This window comes from Tyto alba, unplaced genomic scaffold, assembly GCF_018691265.1.
Source record: "Tyto alba isolate M040663 unplaced genomic scaffold, T.alba_DEE_v4.0 Super-Scaffold_22, whole genome shotgun sequence".
NCBI classification, from domain to species: Eukaryota; Metazoa; Chordata; class Aves; order Strigiformes; family Tytonidae; genus Tyto; species Tyto alba.
In genome coordinates this window covers 2,254,279-2,269,262 of record NW_024881296.1, presented here as the reverse complement: position 1 = coordinate 2,269,262, position 14,984 = coordinate 2,254,279, and the positions used below count along the sequence as shown (strand labels likewise).

At 41.1% G+C, this 14,984-nt stretch overlaps 2 long non-coding RNA genes across 6 annotated transcripts in view; both read left to right on the top strand.

Moving 5' to 3' along the window:
* The window catches only part of LOC116961693, a 283,521-nt gene that overhangs the window by 192,008 nt on the left and 76,529 nt on the right, over positions 1 to 14,984 (top strand). For 4 of the 5 annotated variants that reach the window (XR_004407095.2, XR_004407093.2, XR_004407094.2 and 1 more), the window contains one exon: positions 8,857 to 9,066. This is a non-coding gene — a long non-coding RNA (uncharacterized LOC116961693). The remainder of the gene's footprint in view (positions 1 to 8,856; positions 9,067 to 14,984) is intronic. The other variant, XR_004407097.2, reaches the window with a different exon arrangement.
* On the top strand, positions 12,234 to 13,217 carry LOC116961694. The gene is made up of 2 exons (XR_004407099.2): positions 12,234 to 12,359; positions 13,055 to 13,217. It is a non-coding gene; the product is annotated as an uncharacterized LOC116961694 (long non-coding RNA).

The window sequence follows — 14,984 nt, the reverse complement described above, 5'->3', positions numbered from 1 at the left end:
TTTGCCTGAGCAGGAAGCTGGAAATCCAAATTAATGACTCTTCCCTAGTGACATAAATTCTGTGAGGTGTTTGTAGCTTGCTTGCCTTGTTAAAGTGCTCTGACGTGATTGATAACCGTTGTCCTCTCCGACAGCGAAGCCTGCACCGCAGTGGCAAGTAGACCAGCAAGCATGCAGAGAACTTGCACTGGGATCAAAATACAAGATGTTTTCATTAATTCTACTTCCAGGTTGTGAGGAATGGGTCTTATGTAGGCTAGTAACCTTCTTGTCTTCTCACTAACAGCTGCTGTTAGACATGATAATATAGCAAAGTCACTTCAGCTGAGCAAGGAAAAGAAAAGCTTTTTTCTGTCGGGTATCAGAGGGAAGTAAAGTCTGCTGAGGGAAAAATTGCTGTGCAGGAACCATCTTATGCATGCCCTGTACTGGTTATATAGTATGGGTAGTTTGACTTGCAAAGGGTCCCCACATGAGCCATCTACCAGAGGTCCCACAGTTTCCCTCTTTCTGTGTTTACCCTGTGCACTGACTGCTTGGACCCTGAACCTGCAAGGACAGATTTCTTCCAGCAAACAATAAAGTGGCCGTAACAAAATCGAGGCAATAAACATTTCAAACTACAGTGCACCATCTTTTTAGTGTTCAGTTCATTATTCTCAAGCAGTGATTGACCCTGTGCTGCAGAAAGTGTCTCAAGCCAAGACAACCTTTACTCTAAGGGACGGGGAATCTGACAGACCAGTGCAAGCAAGATAAAGTGTGAGCACCTTGGGAGAGGCTTCTGTTAATTTGGGAGCTTTGTTTTAATCTGATATTCTTTTTCCCTTTATATGATACTGGGGTGGAGAATGGATTTGTCTCCTATGGGCTAACATTTGTGAGGCTTGTGGAGCTCCTAAGGGGTAGCTTGCCAGCTCACATTATTAGGATCCTTCCTGTAATACAGTAATTCAGTCCCTCCCAATTTGTTCAAAATATAGGACCTTAACATGAGTGATAGGTGTTATCTGCAGTAAGTCCTTAGGAAGGTATAACTGAAAACAGATTAAATGACTGATAAGAATTGCATTGATCTAGCAATCATGTGAAAATTGGAAAAATAGTTTAAAGTGTTTGATCTTGAAATAATGTATATGCAACATTTAAAGAAGTGGCGATTGCAAGAGCTTTGAAATATGAGTCCGAATCAAGGTTAAAATTGACAAATGACCCTTATAAAGGGTAGAAGTAAATGAGTAGCAGCATTCACCTGTGGATGTTGATGTGTTTTGAATCCCAGCGGAGGAACCTGTATTGCAGCATGGACACCTCTCTCTAATCAATGTATTGTTACTGCTAGTTCTTCTGTTCTCTTTAGGCAGAAGCAGAGCGTAAATGTAAGTAAAAGGGCTGTGCACATTGCTCTTTCCATAATCCTTGTGCTATGAACTATTTTTTCCCCATAGGCTATTAGTGTCTTTGAGTAAGTATCTAGTTCCTTTCAATAAATACTGTGCATCTGAAGTTAAAGTGGCTACTAGTAACTAAAGTGACAGCTACTCAACTGCTAGCAACAAAAGGAAGCTTGTTAAATCTGAAGATGTCACATAATTTTCATAGCTGCATTTCTGAGCTTTAGGAGACTTGAGTGCCATATTTGCTAGGCAGAAACAGGTAGTCAACTAGGGTGTTTATTCATTGAAGGTCAGGCTTTTGTATTATGAAACTTCTAGCAGATGTGATAAGCAGTAAATTGCAGATCTATCACCTTTTCTTTTCTATCTTTTTTTTTTTTTTTTTTTTTCCTTCCCTCCAGTGAGCGTGTGTGTGAAATCAGCAGAATACTTCCTGCATTTGATTTATGGCCCACTTTTGACCAACTCTTATCAGGTTCTCACAAGCCCTTTTCTGATGCAGCTCATGTCTGAATGACAATAGACAACCAGTGCCATTATGCTCCAAAATCCCTCTCTGCATTCTAGACACCTAAGATTACATCTGAGCTATTGATTTATTACTCCCCCCCCCCTTTTTTTTTCCCCCACAGGGACCAGTTTGTTCAGCTTGAACAAGATAGACTATTATTAAACTGAACAAACTACTCCATGTGAACTTGGTAAAGAAATAATCATTTGCAACCACCTTTCTAACCACCCAGGTTCATAAAGAAATGTAGGTGTTGAAATATTAAGACTGTTTATATATGGGTCCCACCATTCGTGTTTGTTCAGATTATATATAATTTATATACATGAAATGAGACCCAACAGGCATTCTGTTGTGTTGGACATTATAGGCATATTGCCTAAAGCACCGCAGTATTACCACCCAATGTACAGAACCCAAATTATTACAAATCTGCGTTATAGAAATACTTACTGGAACACCAACTGTATCTGTGGCAGGGAGGTTTTATGACACCTTTTAGAGCCTCAGAAAAATTTATATGTTCTACCAGTAGATTTTTTTCTTTTCCTTTTTTGGGGAGGGAGAGGAAGCTATAAATTTTACAGTACGTCGGATTTTTATATCTCCTAAAAATGTACTGTGCAGGATTCACATTTAATATCCCTCAGCTATAGTCATCTGTGTATTTAAGTTACTAAGTGAAAAGGTACAGACAGGGATTCTAGTTAAAATAGTTATTTTTTTTCTTTCTCTCTCTTCTCCCCCCACGCCACCCCCCTTTTCCTCCCACAAGCACATACCTCAGCCTTGCATCGTCTTTTGGTTAAAATAACATTACAGAACCTGATTCACTAATTCAGGGTTCACACATGAACACCTCTGGCCTGCTTTCAGGAAACTCTGAGCACCATCGCACCAGACCAGCAAGGTCTGCAGGTGCTCTGAGAAGAACCCCAGGCAGAGCATGGACCAAACCCCCCAAATGGAGGCTTCCAGAGCTCTGCTCCTCCTGACGTTAGCCATGAGGACAGATCTGCTTAACTCAACCAAACCTCCCATGGTTTATGTCCTGCCTCTAAGGTTTCATTTTATTCCATCTACCATTCAATTCAAGTGTCTATCACTGCTTGAGTCCTGTTAGACTGTGCCCTGTTACACTGTTTCAGTGACGCATGTGGGCAGAAAGTATCACACACAGACTGTAATTTAAGTATTTCCTTTTTTTTTCAGGCATTCCTTTGTTCTCCTGTGGAGCAAAACACTCTATCAGCAAAGAACCAGATAATGCCAGAATCAAGTGGGGAAAAATTAACTTTTATCATTTGTTGCTAGATGTCTATTTTCTACATAACTGTTTTCTCATATTTAAGAATAACATAGTCCTCAAAGAAAAAACATTTTTAAAATGATGCTTTATAATTATTCTGTGATTCCTTCTGTGGGCTTCTCTTTCTTCCCTGTCCATTCAGGGCTTGATCCTGCCAGATCCTGTGTCTGTTCCAATAAAATACCTATGGACGTGCTCATCAGCATTTGGAAGATCAGACATCTAGAAATGCTTTTGAAATGTTGTGGTATTTCTGTTTAAAGAGGGCTAGTCAACAGAGTGTCTGAGAAATACCTATCACTGAGCCCTTTTAGAAATTGAAGAGGATTTTTCCCATGAAAATCGTGCATTTTCAACTACAGTCTAGTTGAGCATCTAAATATTGGGATGAGAAAAGGAACTATGTAACGCTGAGTGTAACTAACAGAGATTCTGGTCAGGACGGAAGAAATAAGTTGCACAGAAATATATAAATTGGAGTTTCACAGACCCACTGATTACATTGCTATAGGTAGCAGAGAGCACTCCAGCTCTGTAAGGATGCTGGAGAGTTACAGTAGTTTCTGGTTTGAGTAGGGAGAATAATTAATGGCTGATGGAAAAGGATGAAATGTTTTTTTCTCAGGATGGAGCAAGTAAGAAGGCATGTGAAGGCAGCACAAAACAAGAAGTGGGGAGTCAAGTGAACTGAAATACGGCAGGCTGAAAAACCCAAAAGGGAACACTTTTTTCCCGTAATGTGTAACTCAGCTGGGAAATTCTGTGCTTCTGTTCAACTGAGAACAAATCAAATTTTAGAGAGAGATAACCAAATTTATAGCAGTAGTCCATGCTACAGCAGGAAGAGCAACGGCAAGGTCATTAGAAATGCACTGCATCCAGCCTCCAGTCGCTGGGTGTTTGGAGGTTGAGAGGGACAAATTGTCAAGAGGTATCAGAGTTGCACTTTGAAGCCTGCTTCTGGCCACAAGAGACTAGCTTGCATGGACTGTTGCCCTCATCTAGTAGTGCAGTTTGTTTGCTTTTATCATTACATTCAGTGTTTTATAAAAATTTGGGATAAGCGGGGAGTGGGATGTCCTGTGGAGAATGTCTTTCCCAGTCTCCCTTCATCATGACTCACTGTTGTACGGAGGAAACAGATATCACAGTAGTGCAAACAAGCCAAAAAAGATTTAAGTCTTGACTAAGCTGACAGTCATTTTTGTGACAGTCATTTGCTGCTTGGAGTAAGCGCTTCAGAGTCTTTCCAGCTTGTGTTACAACTGTTGTTGCATTTGCATCTCAGTGTTGCCAGAAAAAGCAGTGGCAGAAGCCTGCTCTGGGTAAGCCAGAACTGGAGTTTTTCTAGCTTCATGGAGGATACCTTCCTCTGCCATGGAAACTCCCCTTTCCCTTATTGCACTTGACTTGAAATTGTGATTTATTTGTCTAAAGGCATTTCCTGGTTTCACTTTATTTTGGAGCAGAAACCTACTTTCTTCCTTTTAGCTCCTGGTGGCTTCTACCCTGGAATACAGACTCTGGCCTACACAAGTTTTGGCTTGCATAACGCCGCTTCAGATAAAGGTCATGAGTGGTCTTATTTGGAAATTAATTCAAATAAGAAAGAACAAGCCAAAACCAAGCCTGTACTGGGCATGTTAATAATGTCATTTGTTTACAGAGTGTAAGATCGCTGCTAGAGGACATCCTGAGTCATTGGCTGTTGCCCTTAGTGTTTGCCCTTGGTTGTCCCAGTTGTGGGAGAAGTAAGTCCAAAGGTCAGAGATACTCTGCTGGACCAACACTGCCTGAAGATAGCTATTCATCTTCTGGAAACCCAGGCTGATATTTTGAAAGATCAATGTTAGGATTTTGATGCTTTAAAAAAAATAGATGGGATTCACTTCATTCCAGGGACTAGTTCCAGTACAGTCATTGGCACTGCAACCAGGAGGAATTAGTACTGCGGTTCTTGAACACTAACCAGGAAAAAATAGACTGTTGTAATGTCAGAAGAGTGCAGCAGCAGATCAGAACTGGTGTATGGGGGCTGCGATCATGGTGCGTGTACCAGGAAAGCCTGGCAGCATGTGTTTCACTTGTGCTTATTTCTTATGCACATAAAATCTGTGTGGGGTGGAGGTTTGGGGTTTTTTTCTGCAGTCGGAAATCCAGTATTTGCAGAAATATTCCCTACGTAAAATATATTTGTTTTAATGCTCCTCTCAAACACAGACAGAAGGGTGTGAGAAGGCACAGTCAAAATATATTCTTTAAGAAACGGTGTTTGTCATACAAGCAGGCAGGCCTCGTGTAGCTCCGTGCAGAATGTACGCTGGGTTTCAGCAGGTAGCAGGTAAAAGAGCAAACAAATAGGGAGCCATATTGTCAGCCATGCTGAAAAGTGCTCTGATGCCCTTTCCTAAGTATTTTCTCATCAACAACAACAAAATCAGATGTTTATATCAGAAACATGAATAACACAAACACATGGCTCTTGGCTCTTTCCTCCAGTAAGTAGCAAGAGCAATTAATTAGCTCATGGAACATGTTGCAGCTATAGAGAGAATTTTAAACACTCACTACTTTTTTTTTTTTTTTTTTTTTGAAGGTTTAACGGTATTTCTGGACAGTTCAGCAACATCAATGATGCATATTTAATCTGCAGAAGAAGCTAGCATTCTGGCTTCAGCAGCAGGTACAAAAAGGGTGCATCGCCACAAGTTCAATTGCACTTTTGGCTTAAGAGACCACTTTTCACTTATTACAGTGAATAAAGAGCAGGGGATATTCAAATACGAAGGTCTCGTGGGTACAGCTACGGGTAGTAGGTAGCATTTATGCTCCATTTTGTATGCTTGTCAACAGCTCTTTGTGTAAGACTTCTTTTTTAATGCAGGTTGTCCTCAGGAAAGTAATGAAAAGGAGCGAACGTTGTCTCAACAGCCATAAAGTGTTACGTTCTCTTTAGTGTAAATCATCATCCTGAAGTTCATTAACCTTAATACAGTTTAGTCTTTATGTGTCATCAGTTGAGCCCACGCCTTCCAGATGAGTCATTCGTTATATGCTAGATTTGTGGGGCCAAGCTAATTTTTGCTTATAATGAACATTATGCACAGGCCTATCTCCTTCTGCGCTCTGCTCATTGAATTAAAATTGAATTTGTTGAACTGAGAAGGTGTTATGAGAAGAGCAGGGCTGTGACTGCCTAGAAGAAGAGGACAAACTGATTCCAGAGGAAAAGTCTGCCGTGGCATGAGAGCAAGGGTGTCAGTGGGGTGGTGTAACAGCTATGATTCTCTTTCTTCTTCCGGACCAGTGTGTAAATCAGGAATTGCCCTGCTGAAGTAAAGGGAAGCATGTAGTTGAGGAACGTCCCCAAAGCTAGCACGCACCCAGCCTGGGCTGTCCACGAAGTGATGCAGATATATGGGCTCATGACCAAAAGTGGGTGTTGGTGAACACTGAGCAAGTGAGGGACCCCGAGGGGTGACAGCAGAGCTGAGCCGGTGTCCTCAGCAGCCACCTGAGCACACCAGCTGCTTTGCCAATGTCCCGCACTGCCCAGGAGTCACACCATAGGTTGATTTTAAGGACAGATGTAAAGCAAGATAATATAGCCACTGACGTGGATTTTTACAAGGAACTCATCCAGTGCCTAGGGGCTGGCATGACACAGAAGGTGCTCGTTGGAAGGTTTGACAAATGGGCGGTGGAGACTGGCACTGCGTGTGGAGCGGAGGCAGGGGTCGATGTAGTGTGTATGAGATGAAAGATGAGGACAGGGCTAGGTCAGGAAGAACACTGTGTCTTGGGCAGTTGTCTTTTCCACTGTCCAAATTCCACATAATCAGTTTGTCCATCTCCTTCAGCAATTTGTAATTCACACTTTTAAACACCACTGTCTATTTCTGCTACTTGATGGATTAAAAAAAAAAATACCTGAACATGTACACGCAGAGATATAATAGAAGAAAATAAAAATCCCTTCATAGCTTCAGGTCATCATTCCTTTGACTATGCGAAGCTCACCTATTGACAGAAATCATCTACCTCCCACTGATCTTACTTCTCAGCCAAGGTCTGAAAATCTGTCACCTCCCATCATGATCTGTCATACAAACATCACACTCAGTGTTAACCTAGTGGTTAGAAAGATTTGTTGCAAGTCTGTTGGATCCTTTTTTTTTTCTTTTTAACCCTCTTAATACAATGGGGTGAATTGTCTTCTAGGTTAAGGGCAGAAACTGGGTCTTAATTTATCCCAGTAATCTGCCCAGAGTGCGCGAGGGAATCCTGCAGACTGCATGAAAAGTGCTTGAGTCAGACCCTTCTCTGCTCAAGACTCAATAAGGGCATGAGTTGATCTAAACACATATATCTTCTTCTGTGCCAGGGCAATAGGGAGAGGAAAAAAAAAAAAAAATCAATGCTGTCTCTGGCTGAATTTCTAGTTGTGTTTCAACAAGGCTGTTACTTGGCTCATCTCTTTACCTCCAGACATTGCAGAATAGCCCTGCTGCATTCCCTCTGCATTGGACTGCCTGGATTTTTCTCAGAGAAAACAGGCTTGGCCTTTTCCTTCAGCTTCTGCTTCTTCTCTGTCTTGTTCTTTTTTTTTTGCATTTTTACTCCCTTCCTTTTTATCTTCTCCAGGCTGTCACAAACTGTGCCTCTTGATGCCCTGTTCTGGCTGCTCCAATGCCTTTCTGGGGCGCTGAGTGGGCAATGCAAATAAATTGTTTTCCAAAGCCTGAGAGCTGCAGTATCCTGTTCTTGGCCTCAGAAAAAGAATGACTTGTACAGATTTTGCTGATTTGTATGGGGTCTTTAAAAGAAGGAGGAAGATTGCCTGTTAAAAATCGTCTTCATTTGCATGAACAAAAAGTTGTTATTTGTATATGTAAGGTTTTTAAAGGCTTCTTGGCAGAACTGAGGGAAATGACCCATGGATTGTTAAATAATCTTGAAGGTTCTTGTACCATATTAACAGCCTGAATTCAGAAGATGCTTATATTATTACAATTGGTGTTGAATTTAAACATATTTGTTTAACATAGTTTAAACTAGTAAACTTTTAAACATAGGATAAAACTTAAACATAGTTTTTTCCTCTTTTAAACAAATTCTTACTGTTCTACCTTTGTTTTCTGAAAACTTTTTGCTGTCACAAAACAGTTCCAACTAAAGCACAAAAGATGCTTTGAAATGTGTTGTGATGATGATAAGAAATCGTGATGTTCGAGGTCTGGAAAGAGTAAAGAGTTGGGGTTATAGTCCTGAAACCACCCAAAAATTTGCCTAAACCAAAGCTCCTAATCTTTGCAGCACATCATCTATTGTTTGGAAGAATCAATCAGTCAGCTGTATTGACACCTGACACCTCTCCATTAACTAGTTTATCTTCAGTTCTTGACGAGGTGAATGGCCCATGAAGACACAGGTCCTGTGCTCAGCTACGTCACTGGGAACAAGACTGGGGCCAAAGTGATGTTTGAAAGGCTTGCTTCTGTTTGTAGAACAAATGTTTTCACCCAGCTGTAGCACAGTCAGTGTGAAGGAAACATTACAATGCCCCTGTATATTTATCTGTTTTTTTATAAGGTCACCCATCACCATGGTATCTAAGTGTCTTTCTTCTTTCCTTTAAGGGTCCTCGTCAGGAGTTGAAAATAAGGAAAACAGAGGAAGAAAACCATAAAGAGCATATGAAAAGTTAAAAATACAGAGCTGGAGGTGAACCTAAACACTCAGAGGTAATTTGCCTTGAGGAGCAAGAACCCTTGAGACCTATGTGTAGACTTTGGAAAAAAGAATCTGTGAACAATAGTAAAGGCTATGAACGTGCTATCCTCTGACAGGTATGTAAACCTTAGGATTAAAATAACAGCTTCAAAAATCCTTCTGTCACAGTGAGTTTGCTTCAGCTAGTCAGGGTTTCAGGGGAAGTATCACAAAGACAATGTATATCAAGTGGAGATAGCAAAGGAAAATTCTGTGTGAAATTTCTAACCAGGTCAGTTCTTGAAGCATATTCTCTATAGTTTGGCAAAGTTATTGTGACATTAAAATAGTGTTATATAAAATCAAGTAATTAAGGATTAGGACTAGTGGATTTTTAAAATATTTTTTTCTGCATATGTTGAATCATCTCAAAGCTAAATTTCATACTTAAGAAGGAAGATGAAGAAAGAGTCAGGAAGGCCACAAAATTGAAATTTCCTTTTGTTTGTCTGTGTCAGTTATTGTTTGGACTTGAAAACATTTTCACCAACAATTCCAGCAATCCCAATACTCCTTTACTTCACCAAGTAACTGGGAAGGGTTCCTTGATAGGCTTTTAAAGTTTTGTCTTAGTTTAGCAATGTATTTCTACTCTATCATGTTTTTGTTTTCGGTTTTGTTTTTGTACTTGACTTAACGTTCATGGTGATACCAAGGACAGGATGGCAGATATTTCAATCACATATCTGTTCACCAGTCTCCTTCTGTGTGTGCCACCCTGAAAACTCTGTTGTGAGAAACAACCTTGTGCTTTAGTGGTGTCAGTCTGCAATCGTGCTGCTTATGGAGAAGAAGTGGGAGTGTGGGGGCAGCCAAGTGTCCTCCCCTTCCTCCCTGGAGTGGGAGCCCTACCTGCTTCGAGTGTCCAAACCTTAGAGTTAAGAGATGTCTGAAGAGGATGATGATAATAGGTAGTTAAATATGTCTTGCTCTGGTTTATTTTCCCAGTTTAATTAAATATGAATGCCTTTGAATATTGACTATTTGTATGCTAATCACATCCCTTCAACAAACACAAGCCACTAACAAAACTCCTTTTTGCATACTGCAAATAAGAGAATTCTTAACCGCAGAGAGAAGGCATGATGTACATAAAAGGAGTGAAATTATTCAGCGTTTGTTCATTGATACTTCTTTAAACAACAGCTTCCTCCTTGTAGAGATCTTCCATGAGGTTTGCAGATGACCACATGTAATGATGTGGTTTCTTGTCACTAGTAATAGCTTTGTGAGGCAGCAATATGTGGTGCAAAATCTTATTACTCAGTAAGTGGCATTTAACTGACCTAGTTACCCCAAAAGCTAATTGCTAGCTTGTATGTATCGCCACACCTTCCAGCAACACAGTAGACTTCATGAAGTGTTTAGCAAAAATTTTAGCTGCTGTCAGGCCACGTTCAGGTCAGGTGTAAGGCCGGCTGGTGTCAATGGCTGGCTTATACTCTGAAGCAAAGTAGACTGAAAGGTCAGATCCTCAAAATCATTCAATGAACTTTGGCATTTGCTTTGACAAATCCCATGCCTTCATACATGGCCACCAGTTCAACAAGCTACTTAGATCTATGACCATTTTAGAAAGAGGTGAGTCATTGCACTGACTTCAACATGGTGACTCACATACTTCACCAGCACCCCATAAGCTGCCCCTCTGGGTTGGCCCTTTTGCTCCAACAGGCGGTTGAGAAGGCCTGTCTGTGGTTTCAGGTGTTTATTAAAGGCAAATGGGTCATGATGATGTATTGTGTTTTGGTTGCCTGCTTGGAAAGGTTGACCCCAAATGATGACCCCAAATATTGGGATCTCTGTGTGGTTCTCTCCTATTTGATTCCACCAAGAATGTCATATTCAAAGGCATTAATTCAAGAGGAAGAACCTTTTCAGAAATAACCCCCTCCCAGACTCAAATAGGAGCAGTAAAATTATTAGTTTTAGTTGGTTTGTCCCTATTTCAGTTTGTATGTACCCCTTCTATGCAGTGGACTTCATCAGAAATCCAAAGTATCCAATTGTTCCCCAGACCCATTATTTGTCCATGTATATCAGAGAATCATAAAAATCAGAGACGGAAAAGTTCTTCTGCATTAGATCATCTCATCCCTGCCCTTGCCAACAGATTTTTTCCCCTGTACAGTATATTCTCTAGCGCTTTGTCCGGTCTAGCTTTAAGGAGATTGAATATGGTGCTTTCTCCCTGCCCTGTCAGAAGCTGTTGGAAAGGCTTGGAGGTAACTGACACTAGTGCCCTTTGAAGGTGCGTTGTGGACCTTGCCACACTTGTCATTTGTATCCAAACACAGTGCTTTCTTCCAGCTGTCACGAGCATTGTGTGGCCATAATTCTTTCAGACCCAGCATACAGCCTGTGCTGAACACCTACAACTAAGATGGAACAAAATAAATGAAAATGTGGTTTTGGTTTGTTTTTGGCAGACAGTGTACATAGGGTTAATTCTTTTGAGCAGTGCAGAGGTGAAATAGTAAGGTGAAGGCCTCCAGAATATTTTGTCGATGAAAACTAGTGGTATTGAGCTATGATGTGCTTGTCTGCACATGAAGATTTTTCCTATATGGAGAGGTGTATTTTATAGGGTTCAATTAATAACTACATTTGAAATACTGTCTGCTCTCATGACACAGGAAGCAGATTTAGACAAACGGTGAGTGCCTTTGAAGAACGCTACTGATGATATACACGTTTAAGTGAAGTAGTAATGATGTTTAGAGTTTCCTTTTTCTCTCAAGGGACCCACCAAGTGTTTCGCTCTGTCCCTGCTCAACCTGGGCAGCTGCTTTGGGGTTGGGACATGCCTGCCACGCCGTGGCATGACAAAATATAGGACAGCCTTGACAGGAAGTCGGTAGTAAACTGCTAGGCCCCTTGTATTTACTACATTTGTATTAAAGTAATTTGTATTAAAACATGTTCAAAAGTCTAATTATAAGAGAGAATATTCAGCAAAACTGTAAAAAAATACTTCACGGTGCCCTGCTTTGGCCATTTCATGTCAGGCTGCCACGTTCAGCTGAGAAGGTGAATTTCATTGTGTTCTACACTAAATCCAAGAAACCAAACTCTGGTGACTTAGAGAACAGCTAAATTCTCCATGTTCTTGTCTTACTTGGGCAATAGTTCTTGTTCGAGACTCTGGGTCAAATATTGCTCTTGAAATCCCCTGTGACTCATGTGACCAAGGAGAAGTTTTGCTGGATTTGAAAGATGAATTTCTGCACCTACTGGAAAGCTCACTGCTGAAAAGGGGATTTTTCCTCTTGACTCCAACTGTGGGCTTTATATCTAGTCCTGAAGGGACCCTCATTCTGCTGATCCAGTAACTTGGACGTCTGACTTCACTGGAGTCATCTTCTGTTTGGTAGGGATCCTTCCTTCCTTCCTTGCGACACACTGTTTGAAGTGGTCTTGTTCTCTTTTTCTGTGAAGTCTTTCTAGGAAAGCATGAAGGCACAGCCTTCTCGGGCTGTTTCCCACAAACGTCATGCTCTTTAGGAGAAGGATGTGTTTGGCTCAGATCCACACCTGCATAATACAGGGCTGAAAACAGGACCATTTAAAATATAAATAATAATATAAAATAATCAAAATTATCATCATGATCCTGGTAACTGTTTTATATATTTACCTCGAACCAGAATGACCAAACGTCTCTGATTAAGTATCCTATAGAAGCATTTAAATTCAGCAATTTTAATAGCTCTTAACAACTCCCGTTGATGGTATTATTTTTCATTGGCAAGAAAAATGGTTATTGCTCACATTGACCTCCAGTAAATCTTGTCACCCAGCCCATACCTTAGACTTTAAATATAATTAAAGCACTCTGTTTTGATAATAGTGACTTACAAAAGTGTAGGAACTAGTATTTACATTTTCTCTTTTTATTGCTCTTAAGTTTTGTATGAAAAGAAAGGTAATACAACTGAATTACCTTAAATGGTCATGACTGATTTATTTCTGTCTAGGAGTGTTTCAGTTTACATACATCAAATATATATATATATATATATATATATATATATATATATATTTTTTTTTTTTTTTTCCCCCTAGGTTTACCTCACTGTTTGATTGGCCTTTTATTTTTTTTTCACTGTGGTGATTTTAAATTCAATCCACAGTGCAAGCACCTTCAGAGGACCGAAGCAGTTGTTTTTACCCTGTGTGAAAAAATGTGACTAAACAAATAAATAAAATTCACGTTTGAAGCCATATATTTCTGAGAACTGCTGTTCATAATATTTTGTGTTGTTGTAGCAACATGTTCCTCATCTATATTTAGTTTAATAGCTGCTTTTGGAATATTGCAAGCTAGTACAGTATATTATCAAGTGGTTTGAATGACATCATAACCTATGAGTGTCATCTCTTGTGGGTTATAAAATCCTCCCAAACCCTCCGTTTGTATTAATGGCTTGTAATATAATTTTAAACCAGGTATTATAGTTTACAGTGGAAGGATAAAAATTCTGGCCTGCCTCGTACTGTGCACTGGGGGAAGAAGAGGGCAGAGGAAAAGTGTTTTTCCCAGCCTACTTATATGCGTACTGGGCGAGATGGGCAGCATGGTACTTAACTGGGCTTAGGTTTTGCTAGCGAGACAGGAGAAATTTGTCAGTCTCTAGGGAGTATTTTAGGTGGTCGCTGCCCACGCTGAAGAACTTGATCCTGTGAAGAAGTTTGGGTTTGGGGCAGGAAAAACACATCGGCTGCACCCCGTCTGTTGCTGTGTTGCCCTACACCTATAAAAAGGCTGGAGAAACCTGCCGGTATGTTCTGTGCCCCACGTGCTCTACCCCACGACAGAGGAGAGGCGGTCAAATCGCTTGCTAGGGGTGCTGTGTGTTCTCAGTCACCTCGAACGGGCTCGTCCCGCCTTCCCTCGGTTGCTGCAGGTTCAGTCAGTGGGGCGCATCGTCTCACCTCCCTGCGCAGTCAGCGGAGAGGCGGGCGTCCCCGTGGGGCGCGTCGCCTCATGCAGCGCACCCAGAAGCGCCGGAGGGGGCACGTTTCTCACTGGAGGTGCGCGCCTGTTGCCGGTGACGACTGAGGCCCTGCCTCGAACTGGGCTGAGGCCCTCCCAGCGAGTGTCAGTGAGTGGGATGAAGGTGTCTTCATGCCCAGCCCGGATGTTTTTGCAGGGAATGGGGAGTAGCCCCTTTAGCGTTTTGATTGGAGTCCCTTGGTGGAATTCTGTCTTCTGTTTCTTTTAGAGGAATATATTTCTATTTCCTATAATCCTGTTTTATATAGAAGGCCCCCTTACAAGGTCATATTAGTTGCTTGTCAGGGAATCTGTGGCAGGTATCTGTCTTCAGTGAAGTGAAAGGCAAGTAGAAATCTCAGGGAGTGCTGTGAATCCAGAATTTAAGACTATGCCTGTGTGGGAACTGTAGGTGTAAGTGGATCACTGGCCACTATTATGGCTGTACAGGACTCACTAGATTGCCTGATGCCCAGAGTAATTAAACATTACATATGTTGCCCCTGTTGCCACAAAAGGGTCTCGCTCTGTTTCGGAAGGGGAAGGACTGCCGTGGATACTGTTGACCTCTTTGCATGGCTTTGCAGTTCTGCTTCTTCCCCCCAGATGCCATTGACCATCAGCACAGGGTGTTTCCTGATGCTGAAGTGGGACATAAGATATACTGATAAATACATTTCAGTCTAATAACGCCGCAGCCATTCTCATGGCAAATAAAGCATCTTGGGATAAGTAGGGATATGCAAGGTGTACAAAGCAATGCTGCCTTATTCCATCACATAAGAGTAAATTGTGAAAATTCCTGGTAGAATAAACTTGATGTTTATTGCGTGTGCTGAGGCTCAAAAACTGCATCTTCTGTTTGTGGTGAAAGATTTAGCATCATATACATAATTTTTATGCTGTATTATTTGTCCTAGTGTAAATTTAGAAGCATGTTTGTTTTTTAAAAAATTGTTTGCACACAGATATAATTTTTTTATCCCTGAAATGTTCACC